This window comes from Fukomys damarensis, unplaced genomic scaffold, assembly GCF_012274545.1.
Source record: "Fukomys damarensis isolate Sample0158 unplaced genomic scaffold, DMR_v1.0_HiC HiC_scaffold_11, whole genome shotgun sequence".
In the NCBI taxonomy this organism is placed as follows: domain Eukaryota; kingdom Metazoa; phylum Chordata; class Mammalia; order Rodentia; family Bathyergidae; genus Fukomys; species Fukomys damarensis.
Window position 1 is genome coordinate 13,355,038 of NW_022900923.1, and position 24,056 is coordinate 13,379,093.

General features: G+C 46.9%; 1 protein-coding gene across 1 annotated transcript in view; it reads right to left on the reverse strand.

Moving 5' to 3' along the window:
- Coq8a (coenzyme Q8A) overlaps window positions 1–8,841 on the reverse strand; it is a 36,312-nt gene extending 27,471 nt beyond the window's left edge. The window contains exon 1 of the mRNA XM_033762074.1: window positions 8,726–8,841. The gene's annotated coding sequence lies outside the window, so the exon portion shown is untranslated. The remainder of the gene's footprint in view (window positions 1–8,725) is intronic.
- Window positions 8,842–24,056: the final 15,215 nt, after the last annotated feature.

A 24,056-nucleotide genomic window follows, 5' to 3' on the forward strand; every position in this document is an offset into this window, starting at 1 on the left:
AGCACACTATTTAACTGGAGACACCATGAGGGGCTAGCAAGTGGCCTCTGCCCCTTCCCAGCCAAGCATCTTTAAGTCGGGGCACAAACATCTCAATTTCTACCTTGTGTAGGCAAGGAAAAAGTTCCCTTAAATCTCTCAGATTTTTCCTTTTTTCTTTTACTGAGAAACAAAAAACAAAAAACATCAGTTGAATGTTTTCTCCAAGGACCCCAAAGAATAAATGTGTTGGGGAAAAGACAAACTTCTGAACTAAAATCCATGAATTTCTGATGATTTGTCCTTTTGCCCAGGCCTTTAAAACCACAAACCAGAGGCCATCACCCAAATACCTCAGCAACTCCAGGCTTCCACCTAATGAGGGCCAGCCTCAGAGCAGAAAAAGCTCTTAATCTTCAAAGGCAGCTGACACTAGGAAAAAGAACCAGGTGGAGAGAACAAGAGAAAAATGGCTTCTGTCCTTCCCGTCAGCCAGCCCCAGCCAGGCCCGGAGAGCACAGGTGTCACAAGGTAATCAGACCACAGGTCTCTCAGGCCCCAAACCAGAAGTCTATGTTTCCCTTCTCCTCCCAACTCCATCATGTCTCATAGTCTAAGAATTGTGCCCAAAATGAACTGCATTTCCTGAAAAATGGATGTGTGATAATTCAGCTACAAAAATGTACGTCACTCCCTTGTCTAAGGGATCTTAGGTAAATAGTGGCAAAGTATGGAATGTGGAGCCATTTAAATGACACTGGGAAAAGTAATTACTGACAGAAGAAAGGGTACTTATTTTTTAAAAAGGAAGCTGCAAAATGAAAGCACATGGTTTTCTCTGAATGGTAGGATGATACATTATTTGGAAATTCTTTGTTTCCTTTGTTTACTATAGAGAACATGCTCAAATGTTACAATATTAAATTGTATAAAAATCTTGCACAAGGTGTGTTAGCACACACCTGTAATCCCAGCACTTGGGAGGCTGAGGCAGGAGGACTGCTGCGAGTTTGTGTAGCCTGGGCTACACAGTGAGCTCCAGACCAACCCAAACTACATAGCGAGACCCTATTTCAAAAAACCTAAAATAATAATAACAATAACAACTATAATCTTAATTGTAAAAAAGAAGCAAACTCACAAACTGTAATTATAAAAGACTATTCCAGATCCCTCTAGTTGTTGTTCAGGTGGAGTGGGCAAAGGGTTAGGGGACAGGTCAGAATGCTATAAATAATGCCTCCTCACGCCCTTGGTTAGCCACTGTCCTCTGGGAGACATCTCCCGGCAACAGGCTGCCAGGCAGATGAACATGGTCATCTAAGTTGGGAATGAGGCTCAACTGCTCTTCTCAGAAGACTGCTCAGAAAAATCACTTGGCACAGCCCTTCCCTAATACTGGCCAAGCATTAAAAGATACAAGTACTTAACAGGTGCTTACACCACCTCCCCTCAAAAAAGCCACGACCCTAGTGAGAATTATGCACCGTAATGAATGCAATGACCCAGAAATCAAGTCATGTAATACGACTAATGTCCTTTAGGGGAGGGGTGGGCAAAACAGGATCCCGGGGCCATATCTGGGCCTACTGCCGATCATTGTAATAAAAAATTTTACTGGACCACAGCAATGCACACTCATTTTTGTTTTGCCTACAACTTATTAACTTACATATCTGTTTATGGCTGCTGATGAGAGATTTGTTTTGTTTTGTTTTTAGCTACAGCAGCAAAGCTGGGTAGATGTAAGAGACCTATATGAAGAAAGCCCAAAATATTTACAATCTGGCCCTTTACAAAGTTTGCCCCCCCTAATTCCCAGGCAGTAGAGTAGACCATACCACAATTGTCTCAGGAAACCAGTTAGGGTCAGCAGAGTTGTACCAGAGCAGCCCAATAAGGGCTCATTTCAGGCTCAGCTCCTGACTGTAAGAAATGAGCTTACTCCATGACAGAGGTGCCCACCACCAAGACCACCCCCCAGCTCCGGGTGGAAAACACCTTTTCCTAACCACCTTTTATTGGATTATCCAGGGCAAGGTGGCCCCTAAGTTCTGCCCCCGAAGAGGTCAGCCCTGGGGAGTGGGAGAGGTGTCCTGCACATCTCTCCTTCCTCCTGTTTTTTCTGGGGCTCCCAGCCTTAACTGCTACTACCTGAATTTCCCTTCCTCCCCCAAAGGGAAAAGACCCGTTCAGTCCAGAGCTAGAGCTCATATAAGCCTGTCCTACTACCTTAGCATTCCTTCATTTCTGTACTTTCAGGAAATCCCTACTAAAGCCCCCTGCTAGGCAAGCACTGGACACAGGTACACGCATGAAATATGGGGTCGCACCGGAGACCTACACGCAGACAGGCAGGCACAGAGTCCTGCACTCTTAAGTCCTGCATGCAGCCCCCCCAACCCCTCTCACAGCTGTTCACTGTGTACCCCACAAGATCTGCAGTCAGCCTTCCTGTGGAGTGCCGCCCGTCAGGAAAGGGGCTTGTGGGCCTCCAGGGGTCTTCCAGGCTGAGGAGGCCATGCTCCGGCCCCCTCACAGCTGCCTCCAGATAGTCACATACACTCCTGTGCTAACACACAAGAGCTTGGAAGTAAGCACTCAGACTCTGTCCCCAGTAAGTGTAACCAGCCCCCGAGCTGTTTTTATTTTATGGGAAAAAGCAGTAGCACCCCAGGATGGTGAGAACTACTGAACAGCTGTGCAGAAACCTGCAGGAGCCAGGGCTCCGGCCCTGAGGCAGACACAGGTGTGGCCTCTCCGCCCTCTGCTTGGCAAACACAACACTAATCACAGACAAGGCTTTTAAATGCCATCCAGCCAAGCATGGGTCCTGATAAAAATTTTCTTTTCTAACATCTCGATACATCTCGATAAAGTTTCCTGTATAATCACTGAGAAACCTTTTATTCAGGAAGTGTCACTTCTAACAAGTGAACACCTCTGAGTCGGTGACCTGGGTTTGAATCCTGACTGCCACTGACTCGCACGTGTGACCTAAGTCGAATCACGTACACATGCGTTTAAGCCTCGGTTTCATCTGTTTCTGAGGAGTGGCTTAGATCTTTCCCATTACAGCGTGTAGGGCTCCAAGCAGGTACTAAAAAGCCGTTAGCTGATACAACTAATATCACTGCAATTACACAACACCCAGGAATGAGGTGCAGACATGAGATCAAAGGGAACGCGGATGAGATCAGCCTGATAATCACTTTATACCACCGCTCTCCCAGCTGAGTCAGGGAGGCTGGCAGTGCTGGGGAGGACAGTGCCTCCCTCTCTTGGAGACCCTGTGAGATTTATTCAGGGCTGGGGCGTGAGGAATTACTTGGCAGACAGAGGCGGTCCAGTATGCTGGCTCCTTAGAAATAAGCAGGACATGAACACTCACTAAGACTCCTCACAACCAGGGAGCCAAGCAGAGGGAAACGTCCTTTCTGTCCCCCACCCTGAACCCCTCAGCATGCACAGCAACAGACATGGCATCAATGGCGCCCCCTGTTTAAAAAGCAGTTTTCTAGGAGCCAAGCCAGGCAGGGGTGCACAGGACACAGCCTTCCTGGCTGCAGTGCAGTGCCTGCCCTTTGCTAGGCCGAACACTGGCTGTAAACACCTTAGAGAGCCAGAGCCCTCAAGGTTTTTTCAATCTCAGAAAGATTTCAAATGTTTATTTAAGCACCTGTCAAACAGTAACCACATGTAGCTTAGCAAGCAATCCATTCCTGCCTTCACCTTCCTCTGAGCCAGGGTCAATGCCAAACAGAGTACGCTTGAGGCAGAGGACACACCCTGGAGGTGACCCTAGTTCTAGGCACTCACGTAACATCTCTTTTCCTGGGGAAAAGTCCCCAGGGTCCCCTCATCCAGCCCAGCAGACAGCAGAGCTGCTACCAGGTTTCTAATTCCTGGATACCACAGTGAGGGCTGGAAGGGGAGACCACCAGTGAGGGCCGGATTCCAGGCCCAGCTTGGTCCCCAGGGATCTCTGACCTCCAGTATACCAGCTCTTCCCTCAGGCCTGTGGGTGCCAGGTCCTCGTGTGTAAGATGAGGCAGCTGACCTAGCCATCTCTTACTGCCAGAGGTTAGGACTGCAGGATTTGCCCCTGACACACAAAAGGTGACAAGGAGACACAGAGAGCTATTTCTGAAAACTGAAATGTAATGGGGTCTAGAAAGAACTATGCTCAAATTAGGTACAGCTCCTTCTAGACAGGAAAGGAGAAGGGGAAACCCAGACATGGTAGCATATACCTTTAATCCAGCACCCTTGGAGGCTGAGGCAGGAGGATCACAAGTTCTAACCCATCCTGAGCAACTTAGTGGGAGCTTGTCTCAAAATAAAAAAGTGAAAAAAAAAAGGTGGGGGATGTAGATCAGTGGAAAGGCCCTGGGTTCAATACCCAGTGCCATAAAAAAAGGAAGGAAGGAAGGCAGGTAGGTAGGTAGCAGGACACTGTCTTCACAAAAGTAGAAAGATGGAAATCCTACAGCCTCACTCAAGAAACATGTCTCTAGGAAAATCAAGTGGGTGATGCAGAGGTAGGAAGTGGGGAAACATGTCCTTGTCACCATTCTACACACACATGTACACACACACACACACACACACACACACACACCTGCAGGAAACAACCAATTCCCAAGGATGGCTGGAGTAGGACCCAGAGGGCACTAAAGACAGAATCCTGGCCAGGCTTTCTCTTCAATCACCATCCCCTTACCCTGTCGCTCACCACACTCCCTCTGTAGCCTTCTCTTTACTTACCCCCAAAATAGAACCAATCAGAGGTGAAAAAAAGGAAGGAAGGAAGGCAGGTAGGTAGGTAGCAGGACACTGTCTTCACAAAAGTAGAAAGATGGAAATCCTACAGCCTCACTCAAGAAACATGTCTCTAGGAAAATCAAGTGGGTGATGCAGAGGTAGGAAGTGGGGAAACATGTCCTTGTCACCATTCTACACACACATGTACACACACACACACACACACACACACACACACCTGCAGGAAACAACCAATTCCCAAGGATGGCTGGAGTAGGACCCAGAGGGCACTAAAGACAGAATCCTGGCCAGGCTTTCTCTTCAATCACCATCCCCTTACCCTGTCGCTCACCACACTCCCTCTGTAGCCTTCTCTTTACTTACCCCCAAAATAGAACCAATCAGAGGTGAGCACTCAGATGTGTGGCCCCATACCTCAGACCCTCTCCAGCCCCTCACCCTAACCCTGCCCAAGAGGAACTGTCTCTCCTACTTTTTCTCTGCTTTTATCTATCTTTCCACAAAGGCCGTTCCCCCTCACATCCACAAATGCACTTCCAGCTCTCTGGCACCAAATAGAACCTCCTATTGACTCTGCTTCTCCTTCATGGTCAATGACTCCTAAAAATGGTGCACTAGTCTCTCCTGTTCCCTGAGCCACCCTGTGTGACATCTGAGAGCTCAAGCCAGTGGGAGTCCTCAGCCTAACTCCTCCGCCACCCTCCACAAGGTTTCCCGCTAGCCCTACCCCTCCCAGAGCTCTCCCTCTTCCCTAGCTTGCCTCACATCTTGCTTCACCAGCCCCACTACTCCTACCTGCATCCAGGCACACCCAGCCCTCTGGCCTCCCTGCGAAGTGCACTGTCTCCTGGGCTGCTCCAGCCGCTGCCTCCCCATTCCCAGGCCAGGCAGGTCCTCTCACCCACTTAAACCATTTCAAGAACCAAGTGACACACACCTGTAGCACAAGGCCGCATGAAAGGCCCGCAGGCAACTACAGGACACATAAGGAACACTGAGGGGTGATGCAACTGTTCTGCACCTTGGTGGTAGTAGTGGTTACGTGACTATATGCATCTGTCCAACTCTGCAGAACTGCACACTAAAAAGGATAAATTGACATGGAAATTATCTGATTTTAAAAGAATGGAAAAAATATTAATGTCTCATGTCTAATACTCATGTCTAACACTAACATCACCTCTTCTCCCCAAACCAGCTCCTCCTTCCCCCATACCCTCTTTCCTTTAATGCCACCATCATCCAGCTTTCTCCAACTAGAAATCTCAGCCCTGTCTCCCTATACATACATGAGTCTGTGCCCCAAGTCAGCCTCCCGCTCTGTCCCCATTCACCTGGGACTCAAGACACCCTCACTTCTCACAAGCTGCCCCCTTGGCCCCCACCCTTCCCGCATGTGCAATTCCAGAAGAAATAGGACACCTGAGCTCCCCACTCCCTCCTCTCTGCTTTCCACTGGCCCTCCCCAGTTCTTGACCATTGTTTAACAGGAATGCTAGGACTATTTCCAGTTGTCAACTCAAGAAAATGCTCTATCTAAATGTGCTGTCTAATTTTGCACACAGCTCTTGTTTCAACTGACAAAGATAATGACTCAGTGTCCATGGCTCTTGATGGAAAATTATCCTGCCAAGTTCTGAGCTTCCCAATAATAGACTTCTCTAAACTTCTCTTTGAGAAAAAGAGAAATGACCTCCATTCCTGATCCTTTTCTGTCAGCAACAAAGGGGACCCAAAAGCTCCTAGTTGACCAAAGAGTGTTACGGAAAATTCCGATACATACCCAAAGGATCAATTAAAAGTAAGAAACAGAAAATCACAGTTGGGGTTTGGGACGTTTTTCCGCGTACAATAAGCACAGTTTTCCAGTTTTTCTCCGTGCCCATCAGTTGGGGACCTAAAAGTTCAGGGTATAAATTCTGGGTTACACTGAAGACAAAACAGAGCGAAACGCATATTTCTGTTAACAAAAAGAAATGGCTCGCTGTCTTTGACACTAAGCTTTAATCAAGTGTAAAAGAACTCTACAAATTATATCTGTTCCCATGCTCTACTCATATATATCCTATGTCCATTTGAAACACAGCCATTAACTTCCCGCAGACACAGTTCTGACCTCTCCTACATCACAAGACAGAAATGTCTGAGCAAAACATGAGGATCAGTAAAGCACCACCTTGGAAGTCACGTGTGGATAACTGAGTATCAAGTTGCTTTTATTTGTTCACTCACTATTAAAAAACTGGTTCATGAAGTTATTTCAAGTGCACACCCCCACCGTCTTGCAATATCCCCAGGGATGGAAACTACCGGTCTCCCCTTCCTCAGCACTCCTGGCCCAGCCTATCACTGCCCCACATCTGGTAAGCACAGTAAATGCTGATGGGTCCCTACTCCTAACTCTCTCTTGACAGGTCTCACCTCTGCTACCCGGTTCGCAGGTAGGGTCTCCTTTAAAGCCCTTTCTACATGGCTTCTACCAATGCACACAACACACTGGCGTCTCCTCAAACCTGCAGATCTCAGAGAGGACCCTGGCAGCATGAAATGATCCTTTTTAAAGTCTTACCTGGTGTTCTAAAGCACGGGCAATTCTGCACTCAAAGGGACATTTAGCAATGTCTGGAGACAATTCTGATGACCATAACTGGTGGGTCAGAGTATCTGCCAAGTGGAGGATTCCATATCCTACAGTGCATAGGACAGCCCCGCCCCCCACAACGGAGAATTACGGACCCAAAACGTCAATAGTCTGGAGGTTGTGAAACCTTGTCTTTCGCTTGCACTGGCTCTGGGGGAAGTGCTCAGACAGCCTAGTTCACTTTTCTTTTGAGTCCCCTGCTATCAGGCCAAAAACTGTAACAGTTCTACTTCGTATGCACTACTCAAACATTAACACCTAAAACTGTTGCTTAAATCTTAAGGCTGCTGCTTCTGTGAACCACCAGCCTCCACCTCCTCTGTCTCTTGTGCCTTCCTCCAAAAGAAAGTCTCCCAACAGCCGCCCCACCAAGATGACCCATCCATCCTCGGCACGACAACTGGTGGGCTAGCGTCTACGCATGTTCAAAGCCTTTGGCACGGTGTTAAGCTTGGCATGAGTTTTGTCATGCAGACCTAAGGCCCAAATGAGTGTGGACAAATTTTCCAATGGGCTGCAAGCCCAAATGCACACAAGTCTCTCACCCTTTAGTACGGGGACTCTCTCACCCACACGGAGGGTACCAGCACCAGACCCGCCCCTGCAGCATTCCCTGTGCCCTACAGTGGGACGACTTCCCTGGGTCGGCAGAGAGGATTGTGCACTGAGAATGTGCTGGCGACAAGCTCCAGTTCAGGGGATTTGGCCCAAACCACTCACAAGACCGCCAGTGTCTAGAAAAGGAGGAAGGAGCAAGTAGAGGCGACGGGAGGGAAGGACCCAGAAGGATTCTCTTCCCAAGTTCACCCCATAGTTCCACCTGTGAAACCCAACAGCTGGCTCGGGCCAAGGAAGTCACAGTCCGACACAAGGCTGCAGCCCAAGGCAGTCGAACCCCCAGCCACACACTGCAGAGCCATCTAGGAACGAAGGGATCCACTGTCACCAAAGCACGAGGCAGGGACGCTGCACTGGCGACCAAGTGGCACGGGTGCCGGGGCTGCCGGCCCTTGTCCCCTCCCCAGGCGGGCCCACGCGGCAAGAGAAACTCGCTGCGCAAAGCCGTGCTGTCATGTAAGGCTTCCAGAGGGACCCTGCGAGCGCGGAGGCGAGCTACAGCCACAGCCGAACGGCGCCTGCGCACACAGTAAGCCAGCGGGTGGCAGGCTTACCAGGCCGCGGGGAGCTGGGAGAAACTCGCTGCGCAAAGCCGTGCTGTCATGTAAGGCTTCCAGAGGGACCCTGCGAGCGCGGAGGCGAGCTACAGCCACAGCCGAACGGCGCCTGCGCACACAGTAAGCCAGCGGGTGGCAGGCTTACCAGGCCGCGGGTAGCTGGGAGTCTCGGTCACCTTCGCGCGGCCTCCGCGCGCTCGCCACCTTACTGGCCCCCCGCACGCGCTCGGCTCTGTTTACCAACTGGCCCGCTACTGGGTAGACCTGCACCCACTGGCCCCGCCCCCGCCGGCCCTCCTATTGGCTACGAAGCCGCAGCCCGCCCAACGTCAAGTGACGCAGGAGAACGTGCTCAGCCCGTGCTCTCAGTCTTCAGCCAATCAGGTTCCACGGCGGAGAAAGAGGCGCCAATGGAAGGCCGCCCTAGGAGAGTAGGACCTTGGCGTGTTTCCTTTTTCACCTGTCGACTGCCCTTTTCCTCGATTAGGGAAACGGTGCTAATGGCTCACGCTCCTTCGCTGTTAGGCGAGACGGCAGTGGTCGGCCGAGTGAGCGCCTTCTCTCGGCCTTGGAGGGGGCCTGGGAGTGGAAGCCCGTGGAAGGAGCAGGCGACCCTGCGGGGTCGGGGTGGGGTTATTCCGAGGACCGGGCGAGGCCTGTTTGTAGCTCTGCGCAGTGCGATCAGGGCTCCTTACTTTTTCTTTCCTTCCTTTTCTTTGTTTTTGCACAGAAAACTCACGGAGTGGGGGAAAGCGTGGAGCCGCGGAGGCAGGTCGCACTTGCACCGGGGCGCACCTGGCCTCCCACTTTATCCCGCTGTCTCCCAGGGCCTGTGGGGTTTGCTCTGTGTGTTTGTGTGGATGCCGCCCGCATCCGCAGGCTGGGCACGCACGGCGGTGGCGGAGCTCCGGCCTGGGGCGCTAGTGCGCCACTGTTGTCCCTCTGGAGGTGACAGCCGACGGAGGAGCCGGACCTGGGGAAGAGCCAGCGCCTCCGTAGCCGGGCGCTCTGCTCTTGAACCAGCGCCAGTACAGTAGGTTTAGGCCCAGCTTCATGCTTTGGCTCCTTTTTACCACACAGAGGGGAGGAGCAAGCCTCCAGGCCTCCTAAGGGTGTCCGCAGTCCCCTCCCGTGCCAGCTTTACTGCCTGCAGCCCGCCTTGTCTTCCCAGCCTCCTCCCACAGTTTCCCCTATGACTCCCGACAACTGGCCTGGAGTTCTGTCCAGCAGTAATTCTTGTGGAAAACAGAAGCATAAGAACAATTTAGTGACTTTGGTTTTGTTTTGTTTTGTTTTGCGATACTAGGGATTGAACTCAGGCCCTTACTGAGCAACATCTTCTGCCCTTTTTATCTTGTTTGGAGACAGGATCTCACCATGTAGCTCAAATGGGCAGATTGGCCTTGAACTCACCATCCTGCCTCAGCCTCCCAGAGTGCTGGGATTACAAGCATGCAGCACCACACCCAGCTTGTAATTTTTTCATAAAATATTCAACCCAAAGGATTATTGTTTATTGTGGGATATTTTTTCCCTTTTATTAACATTTAAATTTTTGAAGTAATTTCAATGTTTTTACTTGAAAAATATAAAGGTGGTGGGAGTGGTAGTTTATTAACATGAAGTCAGACATGAACCTGTGTTCCCCTCCTCACTGGCCACTTGGAGCTGTGTTACATGAGTTTATCCATCCCTGCTCTGGGAAGTATAGTGTGTGTGCCTCCCGGTGAACACAGCCGTGACAGTGTCTGGCTCCCTTCCTCCTGAGGTAGAGGCTTGGCGACGGAGATGGCATTTTTGTCAGGCTGGGTACCTCAGTCCTGATGGGTGCTCCCCTCTGAGTGTTCACACGTCCTCCCCACAGTCCAGATTCTGCCTCCCCCATCTTTATGCTACATAGAAAGTAAATTTTAAAGGAGAATTAAGTTATTTTGACTGAAGTTTCAAGTGACAATCCAGAGCCAACAACTTGCGTAGGCCAACCAGACCTACGTCTGCCCCTTATTCTGCCTGCAGTGCTCCAGCCCTCCCAGCCTAAGAGTCACCAAGGCTCGTCCCTTCCTGAATCTGACTGCAGTAGGATCAAGGTGTGGTTTCCAACAGCTCCTGCTTCTGTTGCCTGAAGTGGGGAGAAGACGTGGTGCTTTGGTTCCACAAATGTGGGCAGGGAACTGCCAGGTCGGTTCCATTCTGCTAGCGACACTAGGGCCAGTTTCTTTCCTAAATACCGGAAGACAAGCATATCCAACCACCACAAACCAATTCATCTGCAGAGACCACCAGTCTAGTTTGCTAGAGAGATGCCGCCTAGTTAGTCTGTGCAAAGAACAAATCTTCCTCGGATTAATATGATTTTGACACATATCCTTCTTGAAACAGTTAATTGACACGGCCTGTGGGACATTATAAATTTTCCTGCTTCTCCTTCTAAGAAGCAAGTCATTTCTTCCATCGCTTAGGCTGAGAGTGCCCTGGCACCCTTGTTGACCTCTCTCATACATCAAATCCATGAATAAAGTCTTCCACTTCATCTTCAGGATACCTCCTGAGTCAACACATTTTACCTCCACATCCCTTCTGCCCTAGGCTAAGCCAGCATCATCTGTCATCGAATCCTTTCAATAGCTTACGAACAGGGTTTCCACACATCTTCCTACAGTGATCCTTTGTTGTTTGTTTTAAAACAAAAGATAGGTTGTGTCACTTCTAAACTCACACCCTGCTGCTGCTGGCTTCTCGCCTCACTCAGAATCAAATCCCAAATCCATATATTCCTCCAAATCCATCCAGCACGACCTTACCCCAGCTATCTTTTGGTGTTACTTTCAACTGTACTCTCCCTCTCTCAAATTAATCAAAAATAAAAAATCCTCCTCAATGGTCTAACAAAACAACAGTTCCTGCTCAGAGACTTTGCCCCTGCTCTTCCCTCAGCCTCGAACACCCACTGGGAGAGCCTTGTGGCATCACCTTCTTACCCTACTGAAATAGGCCTCCCTCCCTTTTCTCCCTTTATTTGACCATAAGAGGAATACCCACCACTTATCCTGCTATAATTTCCTTCCTACTACTTCTTATCACCTAACATATTATAGCTACTTGTTTTTAAGCATCTATCTCTACCAATTGGAATATAAGTTTCATAGAGCAAAAACTGTTTCTGTGGTTCACCGTACAGCCCCAGCACCTCGTACAGTCACAGCCAAACTGTAAGTGCTCAATAAATACTTAATTAGAACATAGACAATGGAGACAGATGGTCCGAGTTAGAACCTCAGCTCCACTAATTACTGTGTGACTCTGGACTGGTTGCTTAAACTTTCTGTGCCTCAGTTTCCTCCTCTGTAAGTGAGATAATACTAGTATATGTGTCTAATAGGGTTGTTGACCATGAAATGAATTCATAATGTGTGAAATGCTTACTGGATAAAGAAAATGTGGGGCCGGAGATTTAACTCAGTAGTTTTGCCACCTACTTCACAAGCTCAAGGACTGAGTTCGATCTCTGGTAAAAAAAAAAGAAGGGAGACATTTGAATCTTCACCAGCTGTCCTTCATGGTTGGAATTTCAGGTAACTCTGATATTTGGGGCCGGGGATTTGACTCCTTGGTTCCGCCTCCTGCCTCGCAAGCGCAGGGTGCTGAGTTCAATCTCCGGCACCAACCCCCCCAAAAGAAAATGTGTTTTTTTAAATAAAGTGGAGTACTACTCAGCCATAAAGAAAGAAAAACTAGAGACATTTATAGCTAAGTGGATGCACATTAAGGCCATACTCTTAAGTGAAATAAATAGGACACATGTATAAATACCAAATAGTTTCTCTGGTGTGAGAAACTGAAAGTATAAATAAGGACTAAAAGTTATAATAGACAATGTGAAATAGGAAGAAAAGGGCTAAAGTTATAGGGGAAGTGGGAAGGGTAGAGGAAAAGAGAAAGTAAATAAGGACTAAAAGTTATAATAGACAATGTGAAATAGGAAGAAAAGGGCTAAAGTTATAGGGGAAGTGGGAAGGGTAGAGGAAAAGAAAGATGGAATGGAGTTAACATGAGAAAAAGAAAAAATGGAAACAAACTCTGTAGATAGGGAGGGGTGGAGGGGTGGAGGGAAGGCAGGGAAATGAAGAAAAAATAAGAACCAAGATGGATTACGTAAAAGTGCAAATTTCCAATGATGATTGTCCTTACATTGTATAGCTTAAATGTACCAATAAAATTAATTAATTAAAAATGCTTACGCTGGTGCCTGTCACATAGAAAATATAAAATTTTAGTTATTTTTGTCTACTAAAAATGATAAACCCAATGTGGTAATACATACCATGTATTCAGCAAAATATTATGCTGATATCCATATATTATTAAATATTTCCCCACACATCATACAAGAAAACTTACAGATAGTGAAATTTAAGTTTAAAGGGCCGATATTTTCTATAATTTCATCTAATTCATTAGCTGTTTTACTTCAGGTGCTTCAGATCATCCTGATGTCACTGCTTCAAGGATACAAGGGGTACAGGATTCTCACATCTTGCACACAAATATCATCTAGCTTAACAACTTTATCTTTCATTTGGCTTTTACCACTTGACTAAATGATAAGTCCAAGTGTAGTGTTAGTGCATAAAACTTAGCTCATCCATTTATGTGTGCTATTTTCTCTTTAACATTGGACTCTAAGGTAGAAGTAGAACCACTTAATTTTCTAAGGAAGAAGTTGGTCGATTATAACCTTCAGACATAGAAACCCAATTCTTGGAGAGAGGGAAGGAGAGGGAATTTTTAAAAATTAAGATGAGTTATATATACATACCCGCTGCCCAAGAAGAATGTCATCATTATGTACCGCAAACACGTACCAATAAAAATTAAAATATAACCCAAAAAGGAGCATAATTAATGCTTGTGTTCCACACTACCTGTTGTATACAACATCAGTATTCTTTTGAGTCCTGGGTCCTTTGGGGTAATAAATGATGATCAATAAAAACAAGTTACAACTGCATCACGGTCCAAACCAACAGCACAGGAAGGAATTCCAAGCAAGGAGAGGCCTAGACACTGCTTTCCATGGCTCCCCTGGTGCCCACCCCACACTCCTGGGGTTCTCAGAAGGCTCTGTCTTTACAGGAAAATTTATTTTTTTTATTATTCTAGTCATTGACTATAATAAGACGGGGATGAAAACCGACCCCACGGCTGTGGGAATGGCTCAGCGGTAGAGTGCTTGCACAGCATGCCCAGGCCTTCAATTCCATCTCCAGTTCTGTAAAAAAACAAAACAAAAGAAAATGGATTCCATTATTGCCTTTCTCAATAGACCTTCTAACCATTGTTTGAGAAATGCCAAATTAATATGTGATCACAGGGCTCCCTCTTTTTCCTAAAATATTTTTCTAGGTTTAAAAAAGCATTTGGATAGGGCCAGGGATTTACCTCAGTGGTTCTGCCACCTGCCTCAAAAGCACAAGGTCCCGAGTCCGATCCCTGCCCCCCCACAAAGCATTTGGACACTTTAATTATTTGACTTCAATCTGTCACAAGGTAACACATTTGTTTATTTAAAAATCTACTTTTAAAAATGTTTATCTTTTGGTACCGGGGATCGAACTGGCATCCTTGCACTTGTGAGGCAGGCAGCCCCCCTGAGCCAAATCCCCGGATTAAAAATCTACTTTGAAAAAGACTGTAATGGAAAGTTCCCTCCCAAACCCCTCCATTTCCCACTCATTTCACAGTCCCAGTGCCCCACACTTCCTCCAAGTACCCATCACTGTTACTGCCTCTGGTCTCTTTACAAAGTGTCACCTTTTCCTATTTACCACCGTAAGCTCTTTCTAAGTCCGTATATAGAGAACATCCGGGTTCTAGTCGGCGTTCCCTTACATGGATGAACCATAATTCACTCACCCAGTCCCCTGTCGCACACACCGTCTGTGTTCTTTCGCTATTACAAACAGTGCTGCAGTGAGTAATCCTGATTTCAAAATGTGATTCATTGGATCTAAGCAAGGTTCATTTGCTGCTCTGAAACAGGTGCCAAAGTCGTACCCAAAGTGCTTCTGCTGTGACCGGAGGCCTGCGATACACGCACCACGACTCGCTCCAGGCTCCAGGCTCCAGGCTCCTTCCTGCACCGCCCCCAGCACTCGGTGGTGAAACACAAGGCAGATCAGAAACCCCTGGGCCCGGGCATGCGCCATCTCAGGCCACAGTCTGGGAAAGTCGCCGGCCTGGGGAAAATCCAACCCCGTCCTGCTAAGAGAATGACTTGAAGGGATTCCCAACCCTGCTGCACCAAAGCAAGACTAATTACTGTAATTAGCTGACTGCACATTTAGAGGTGATTGAGCACGGAACAGAAGAGGCTCAGCTCCCAGCACGGGAAACAGCCCAGCCAGACCCGTTAACAAGATGGGCTGCTTCCCCCTCGTTTACTCAGCAGATGCGTGGAGCTAGCGTCTGCCTTCTCGGGAGCCCATTCTTCTCCCCTTTGAGATTGACTTCAACAGACTGTGACACGTGTGCCCGCGAGCCAGGTGTGTCACGATCACTGGCTTCATTTTTCTGTGTTTAAATTAAAACGCAGTTTATATACACTAAGATGCAGAGATACCAAGTCTACAGTTTACACATTCTTATGAATGAAAATATCAGGTAGCTAACACCTTCGTAAAATGTAGAAAATTCGGGCTGGAGCGTAGCTCCGAGGTAGACAGCTTGCCTAGGATGTACAAGGCTCTTGGTTCAATTTCCAGCACTGCCAAAAAAAATTTTTTTTAAATTCTTCCAAAAAGTTCTTTTATGCCCTCTTTCTAACCTTCCCACTAAGTACCATCTTACCCCAGGCAACTGTTGTAATTCTAGGTTGATTTCATGCAAGGAAAATACCTGATTATATAAGAATGGCAAGGATTATACAAGGAAATGGCAAGTGAATTGGAAAAAGCCTGACTCATTCCCACATCCCTAAATTCTGTAGAGTGTGGGTGAAACCATCTCAGTTGCTGAACACATACTTTACTGTGTTCTCCTTCGTGTTGCCAATGAGACATTTTTTTTAAAAAAAAAAAGTTTCATTTGTTTTAAATTAACATAAATTATGGAGCAATTTCCAGATTCAGGTCCCAGGTCTGCAAACTAAATGAACAACCAACACTCCAGACTGGAAACCACAAATCCTGTGTCCCCGCCTTGCCTGTTCCTTTGTGAGATACAGGTAGGGCTGAGGGCGAGGTGATGCAGGAGAGTTTAGAAAACTCTTTGATGCTGCGACCAAAACAGTGCACCATGGACAGAGCCATCTGTAGGGAAGAAATGAAACCAAGGCAGTGTTAGAATAGTTACAAGGCAATGAATTTCAATTTATGTGTGAGGACTGACTAAAGACACAGATATTTGCCTGTTAAAAGTCACTGTAGCCAGGCCTGGTGGTGCAAGCCTGTAATCCCAGCACTGGGGAGGCTGAGGCAGGAGGATCACTGTGAGTTCAAAACAAGCCTAGGCTACATAGTGAGTTCCAGGTCAGTCTCAACTACATAGTGAGACCCTGTCTCAAAAAAACAAAAACAAAAAAAAAGTCATTGTGGCTGGGGATTTAGCTCAGGGGCACTGTTCCTGCCTCACAGATGCAAGGTCCGGAGTTCAATCCCCAGTACCAACATACACACACAAGTCACTGTGAACTTGTAATAGAGCACAGAGGAGCTGAGCTTCCTTGGGTGAGTAGCTGATCCTGGGCTCAGAGACATGCATCCACAAGGTCTGGTAGAACAGGTTGTAAATCAGGAACTTCAACTTGGCAATTTATTTTCTTTCTTTGTGCCAATGATGGAAGTGTGAGATAGCGCCCTCATCTGGGGGTGAGGCATTTCAGATAAGTGCTCCCAAGCCAAAATGCCCAGGAGTGTGCTTGGGGCCAGCTGAGTATGCAGTGTGGGAAGGTCCACAGAAAGGAGGGCAGATTACTGTGGATTGTTGGTGAGGGAAGGGGATCTCCCAGCCCCTTGGTGGTGTGGATGCCAGGATGGGGCAGAGGACAGGAGTTCTGCATGTGTGACAATACCCTAAGTGGACTTAACAGAGTCCCTGGGACAGCCAGTTTGTGGGTGATGAGCTGGGAATTTATCTGAAGAGCAGAGCTCTGGTCCACTGGTGCAGAACACTCTTAACCCACCTCAAAGTGGTGGGATTAGAACTGTCTCCTCGAGGATCCTGGAGACCCTACACCGTCAGGAACAGGGGCCTCTGTCTGCAAGTCAAAGCCAGACTGAGCCCACTCCCTACTTTGGACTGTGTACAATCTGTATGTGGAAACAAAGATTGGAGAGAGCCTTCGAAGCAGATTCTGAGCTTCCTGCTAATCAGGCAAGCAAGGACTTAAGCCCATTTTCTTATGGGGAGAGTAAAAGGCTCCACCCGTCACCTTGCACCCTGACTTGATTCATCCTAACTGCCTGAGTGTGATCTAAACCCTGGGATTTCTCTGTGCTGGGGTGACCTTTCTTGCCTTAACAGAAACACCAAGAACTTGTGCTCTCACTGACCTGGGCCACCTTCCTCCAACCTCCCCTTGGCCTGTGGGTTGTTACCCTGCCTCCAGCCCCTCCCTTGCCACCTGCAATCATTAAAATCCCACTCATTCTCTGAGACCTTATTTCAGTGTTGCTTGCTACATAACACCTCTGATCCCCTCAGCCAGAAGCAATCTGTCTCTCTCTCACATTTACAGTACAGTTACACATCCTTATGTCTCCCACAGTGCCTTGTACCTCGAAAGTGGCCCTTAAATTTAGAAAAAAACATTTTTTTTAATTGCTACCAAGGTGTGGTGAGCAATTGGTGTCTCTTGTAGCCACCATCAGTTTGAGTGGCAGCTCCAGCAATGGTCCCCCATGGTGTAAGCCAATGCCAGCCCCTTGCCAAGAGCCAGTGAGCATGTGACATGCCCACAGCGACTGGTCCTAGATGTGCACTCAGAAGGAAGCCCAGGATTTCTGTGCAATGGCTCCAGGAAGCAATCGCTCCTCTTTCCCTCAGACTGGGTGTACCCTGATTCTTTTCACAGCTGTCTTGCCATGGATAAGCCATCCAGCCTGATAAAGACATTGCAGTCCACAATTTATGAGATGGAAAAAAAAAGATGACAAATAATTTCAACACCCTATTAGGTGTAATATGAAAAGGACATGCAGATATTAAAACAAAACCTGCACTAAGGAGTACAGAGCCCAGTAGAGATGAGGTTCTAATTAAAGCACGTAACTAGACTTCCCTAATACTGAACTCTTCATTCACATCGACCAATAAATCCTTTCCACATTTTCTCTTACTCCTAAGGCGTCCCAACCAGTGTGCTGGGAATTAGTGCATTGTATTAGTCAGTTTTGGAGGCTGAAAATCCAAAGTAAGGTGGCTCCTTTGGTTCCTCCCCTGGTGGGGTTGGCCAGAGTGTGTGTGGGAAGGCGAGACCATTGGAAACAGGACACCAAAGGGTTAGGGCTCAGGCTCATTCTGTAACAACTCACTCTTGGAGAGCTCCGGGACTCCAGGAGAGACCCCCTCTCCCTCCCCAGGCAGCTGCCCTGCTGGCAAAAGGACATCTCAATAGGCCCCTCACTAGGGACCAAACTCCCGACTCACTCACCCTTGGGGCCACCTCAGGCTGAGTCCCAACTGCAGCAGGAATCCAACAGTGTGTGCGCACTGTGGGTTCACACAAGGCGTAAGTGTGCGTGTGTGCACACACGCATTCACCAGACCTGAATCGTATTACAGTGGGCCCTCGACTTACAACTGGCCTGATATACAAACAACTTGGCCTATGACCAGAACTTCAATTTTAACTTACAAAGTCTTGGGTTATGACCCAAATGCTGGCTGCTTGTCTTTCCAGATGGTCTCAGATACAGACATAACCCTTAGAGGGTTCTGGAGAGAGCATTGTAACATTCTTTCCTGTGTGGGGTTGAGAAATCCTGGGCCAGTGTCTCTCTAAGGACACTGAGATCTGGCTGTGTGCAGGAGGGAGACTTTGAAGGCTGTGGAGAGGACCCTGAGACTTCAACTGACCAACTGGAGTTGCAACCAGCCCTCAAGAACAAATTGAGTTCATAGGTCAAGGGAAAAACTTTACCTCCAATTACTGGGAGAGTTGCAACCCTCTACTTTAGAAAACTGTACACTTCAAAACTTTTGGTAAAAATCATCAAGACGCAGAATTGTTGTTCTTTGATAATCATTTTATTTTTACAAAGCTGGGGCTCGAACCCAAGGTCTTATGCATGCTTTGCCAATACTGCCACTGCTTTTGAACATCTTTTTCATTAACTTCAGTGTTAAATATGATTTCATAATTTCTACCTGAAGTCTTATACTACAGTTCTTTTCTTTTAAAAATTAATATATTATTTGTGCTCCCTTATTAGTATCAAAGCAATAAAATCAACTTTTACCTTAATGTGAAGTTTATATTTTGAACATTTTTCCTAGGAGGTGAAATAGGATTCAAATAATGGGATGATAATACGGATCTTTCCTGATGAGTTCCATGCTTTGACCTTTGGTGAAGGATTTTGCAACCTGTTTGTTCCCTTAGTTCTTGGCAAGCATTTCTGAGTCCTTTCTCTAAGGACCTAGGTCCTTAAGGGGGGGGGGCATGTCTTGTGTCTCTTTCATAACTCACATCTTCCTTAGGCCGTGGGGAGTTCCAGAGCTTCCCAAGAGCTGGTCACAGCTCATGGAAATTTCCACAGCAGCTGCCCAACCCCAACCACCCTCCCCAAACTGGGACCTGGTCCGCACGTCCTACCAGCCCAAGGACAGTGAGCCTGGCTCTGGGGCAGGCTCTAGGTCTATTTATGACTTTTTATCTCAGGGTTTGCTCATTGGCACTTTGCACTTAGGAAACTTCCTCCTGGCTTTACCAGTCAACACACAAACAAGAGGAGAACGGTAGGTCAGACAAACAAACTCTGCCAACGTGACAGCCTGTTTGGCCTAGTGTGTCCCTATCTTTGGTTCATTCTTCTGGCTCAGTGTCTAAATCTCTGATGGAATAAAGCAGGCATTTTGACATCAGACAAGACACCTTTATGACAACTAATGAACTTAGTTAATGAATTACTTCTCACATGCTTCCTCTGAGGGGGAAAATGTTTCCGACACAGTAGGAACCTCTTGCTCACCCCAGCAGATATTGCCCTGAGTTTGGCCAATGACAGCTCATCACTGATAAACCCAAAGGCCCAGCAGGCTCTGCTTTGGAAAGCTGGGCCCTTGAAGACCAGAAGTGCCCGGTACCCCAGGAGTGGCCCTGCCTCTACCACAGTGGCACTGTCCCCTCTCCTGGGACAAGGAGCCCAGAAGCTGAGAACTTGAGAACAAGGCCAAACTCAGCCGCTGCACAAGTCCCTTTCTACGTGCATGAATTATGTAAACTCTCTGGGCTTCATGTTTTAACAGCCAATTTCCTCACCTACCTACTTCGTTCCTAATTTTACTTTATGATATGTACGTATTATTCTACCATTGCTACATGTTTTGTGTTCCACAGATGCCAGGTAGACAAGATTGGCTCAGATTTCCCAGTGGAAGTCTAAAGTCCTTAAAAGTCTGGCCAGTTCCAGGGGAAGCCATGGTGGACAGTGGGAAAGGGTTGGCACAGTGGCCACCTCAGGCCCTGGGCCCTTGAGGGTACTGAAACCGATGTGTGGTCAGTTTCACTGGCCGCATGCTGTCCCTGACCAGCTCTGTATCAGCCTTTCAGGGGACTGGAGCGGATCCACATGTGCTCCAAACTAGACACCTTCAAAGCTCTTCAACTGTCCTATGCCATGAGAATTTCTGTAGGATTTCTTCTTGCTTTATTCTGTAGACTCATTATTTCTCTACTCTTTCTTCTGCCACACCCAGCCACTCAAATTCCTGCAAGTCACAGAGTAGGGCAGCCATTCTGCAAGACCCCCCTTTACTGTGTATCAGACAATCGTGGCTGTGAATGCTTTTTTTTTCTCTCTGTTAAAAATAAAATAAAAATTTAGCCAAATTCCTGTGCAAATGACAATTCAGTGTCTTAAGAAACAGAAAAAAATTTGAAAACAGGGCTCCATTTTGGGTCAAATTCTCACAACCAGGGAAATCTGTTTATAAGTCCAAAGTAAGTGAAAGGTCACTGGTGTCTGGGAGTTTAGGCCTGTCTGGCTCTGCACCAAGAATTGGGAAGGAAAACACAAGATATGTGGAGGAAAATTAGACGTGATTGATCTCAGGATCCAATATGAAAGGAGAAATAGCTCTGAAGAAACAAATGAGATTATAAATGGCAAAGGGCCTCACTTGATCTTAGCCAAAAGGCCGAGAAGCGATGGCAAAGGGCCTCAGAAAGGGATAAGAGAAAAATAGGCCTATGGTCAAAAGTAGGAGTTTCAAGCCCATTTGAGGTTTACTATTAGCTCACGGTTTTGGAGGCTGGGAGTCTAAGCTCAGATGCACCAATCGGTTTGGCCTCTGTGAGGTCTTCATGGTGGATGGTGTCACAGTGCAGGGAGCGGCTGCAAAGGTATCTTGTGCGGCGTCACGGGGAAGAGCCAGGTCTGCTCCTTCATGACAGCTCATTCTTGGGGGAAGAATTCATTCCTCCAGACCAGCATTAATCCCATCAGGCCCCATCTCTCAAACCTGCCGCCACCTCTCAACACTGCCACACAGCACCCAGCTGCAGGAGAGTGTGGGAAATGTCACCCAGCTGCAAGTCCCAAACAGAGAAGAGCACGGGTTTTGTTTAGTAGCTCGCGGTACATTTCTTTGAGCCCCCTTATCGAGGAGAATAAGAATCAGGGGAAGAAAACTGAGGTACACTACTGGTAAGAGGATCTGAAGCTGCAACTCAGAAAGAGTTTGTAGGAAAGCACCTTCCTGCCCCAGAACAGCTGTCTTCTGACCTGGATAAATCGTCTCAGAGGGTAGTGAGATCACTCACAGATCAGTTAACTTCACATTTGAGGAAATGTAGCAAACAGAAACACTGCCAGAAGACTGAGAGGGAGGTGACGTCTTCCTGATTATAAAAAAGGCTAAGAAATTGGAATTTAAAAAATATACATTGGTGGACTTGACATCAATGTGGAGCGAGGTGAAGAGCTAAAAGAGAGGATCAAATGGGTAGACTCGAACACACAAAAGGGCTAGAATTGACTGCGTAAATCCAGGTGTTTAGCTCAGGGGCGCCACTGCCTGCCTCCCAAACCCATGGTCCTGAATTTGATCCCAGGTACCAAAACAAACAAACAAGAAATGCCCACTTAGGGCCAGCATGGGGTCCATGTCAATGTCATCTCTTCTTTTGAAAGAGCCAGGCTTAACAATGTTCATTTCTTAGACTGTCAGCCCACTTAGCCAGCATGGGGTCCATGTCAATGTCATCTCTTCTTTTGAAAGAGCCAGGCTTAACAATGTTCATTTCTTAGACTGTCAGGCTTCTTCAGGAAATTTACTCTGAGCAAACAGTGCAAATTATGAACAATTACTTAGCACAAAAATGTTCATCACAGCTGTATTCATAGTAGGAAAGAACAGATACAGGTTAGAAGTATAGTAATAGGGAAATAGTTATATTAATTATTAACCATTGATACAATTTATTATATTACCTTTGAAGAGTAATGATGCAAGAACATAGTTAGGAAGCATGATTTATAAGAAAGCAAATAATTAGTAAAACTACCATGGGAACCAGCAGCACTCCTACTACTGGGTACATATCCAAAGGAAATGACATGAGTATGTCAAAGAGACGTCTACAGTCAGGCGTGGTGGCACACACCTGTAATTCCAACACTTAGGAGGCTGAGGCAGGAGGATCACTGCAAGTTTCAGACTAGCCTGGGCTACACAGTGAGTTCAAGGTCAGCCTGAAATACATAGTGAGACCTTGTCTCAAAACAAAACAGACAGTTGTGGTCCCATGCACACTGCAGCACTATTCAGTCAGTGTACCCAAAATAAGGAAGCAACCTAGTAGTCCACCATTGGATAAAGAGATGAACAAAATGTGATACACATACATACACACAATGGTATACTATGTAGCCCGATAAAATAATATAATCCTATTATTTGTGACAGCATAGGCGAATCTGGAGGACACTGAATGAAATGAGCCTGCTGGAGGTAGACAGATACTGCATCATCTGAATTTCTAGGTGGAATCTAAAAACACTGAATTCATGGAAGACAAGAATGAACTGGTTAAGGGAGGAAGCGGTTAGAAAAATGTTGCTCAAAGAATACAAAACTCTGGTTAGATGGAAGGATCTAATTCCGGAGATCTGTTATACAACATGGTGAGTAAAGTATCACATTCTCAAAATTGGAGAGATTTTCAGTGTTCTTACCATAATAAATGATAAATATGCATGTCATTTGAATTTAGCTATCCTATAATGTATATATATTTCATATTGCACATGGTAAATGTATATAATTTTGTCAATTAAAATGTTTAACTTAAATAACAAAGGAGGGTGCAGATAACAAAGAATGTATGCTCTCAGCGATATGAAAATACCATAGGAGATACAGAAAAAAATTGATTTAAAAAAGGATACATTTAAAAAGGAAGGGCGCAGAAATTTTGCTACAATGTTGCCAGTTGCTAACTCACCAGGGTAGAGTTATTGATTCCTGTTAGTTTCCTCTGTGTACTTTCCTGCATGTTGCCACAGGGGGGCTCTTCTTGCATCTACAAATAGGAAAAAGATATTCACTAGAGTGGTGAAAAAAATATGTATGAAACCTTGATTTCACAGGGCATCTCGTCCCATTCCTTAGTTCCTCCGATGATGCTCATGAGTCCTGAGGATTGAGCCTGTGACCAGAGTCACTGCAGTGCAGGTGATCCGAAGTCACTGACTGAGCAACTGCAACGCAGTTTCCATTCCAGCAGCAGAAGCAGGAACCTGTTGTCACTAATTCACTAACTTCTGTGCGAGATAAACATCTAGAGCGACACTATCCAGCACATTATCCACAAGCCCTGCACGACTACTATGTTATAAATGAATTAAAATGAAATACAATGAACAGTTCAGTTCCTCAGCTGCACTAGCACAGGGCTAGTGGCTGCCGTGTTGGCCAGCACGGACCTGGTGCATTTCTGGCCTCCTAGACACTGCTGCAGAGTCTAGGACACAGGCTCCGTACCCTGATAGAGCGAACGGCTGGAGAAGCCATGCCCAGATGATCACCTGGGGCTGGGACACTGAGCCAGGTCAGCACGGGAGAAGCTGAGCAGAAGTCAGTATCATACACTGCCGGTGGGCTCTGAAACACAACTGCGGACCTGCACCGGAACTGGAGGGGAAATTTGATAGGTTGAAGACAAGCTCCGGAGGAGTCTATAGGGTGAAGCCGCTGTGCAGACTCCTGAGATCTTGAGCTGAATTCCTGATGCATAAGGTTCAGAGCAAGCAAAG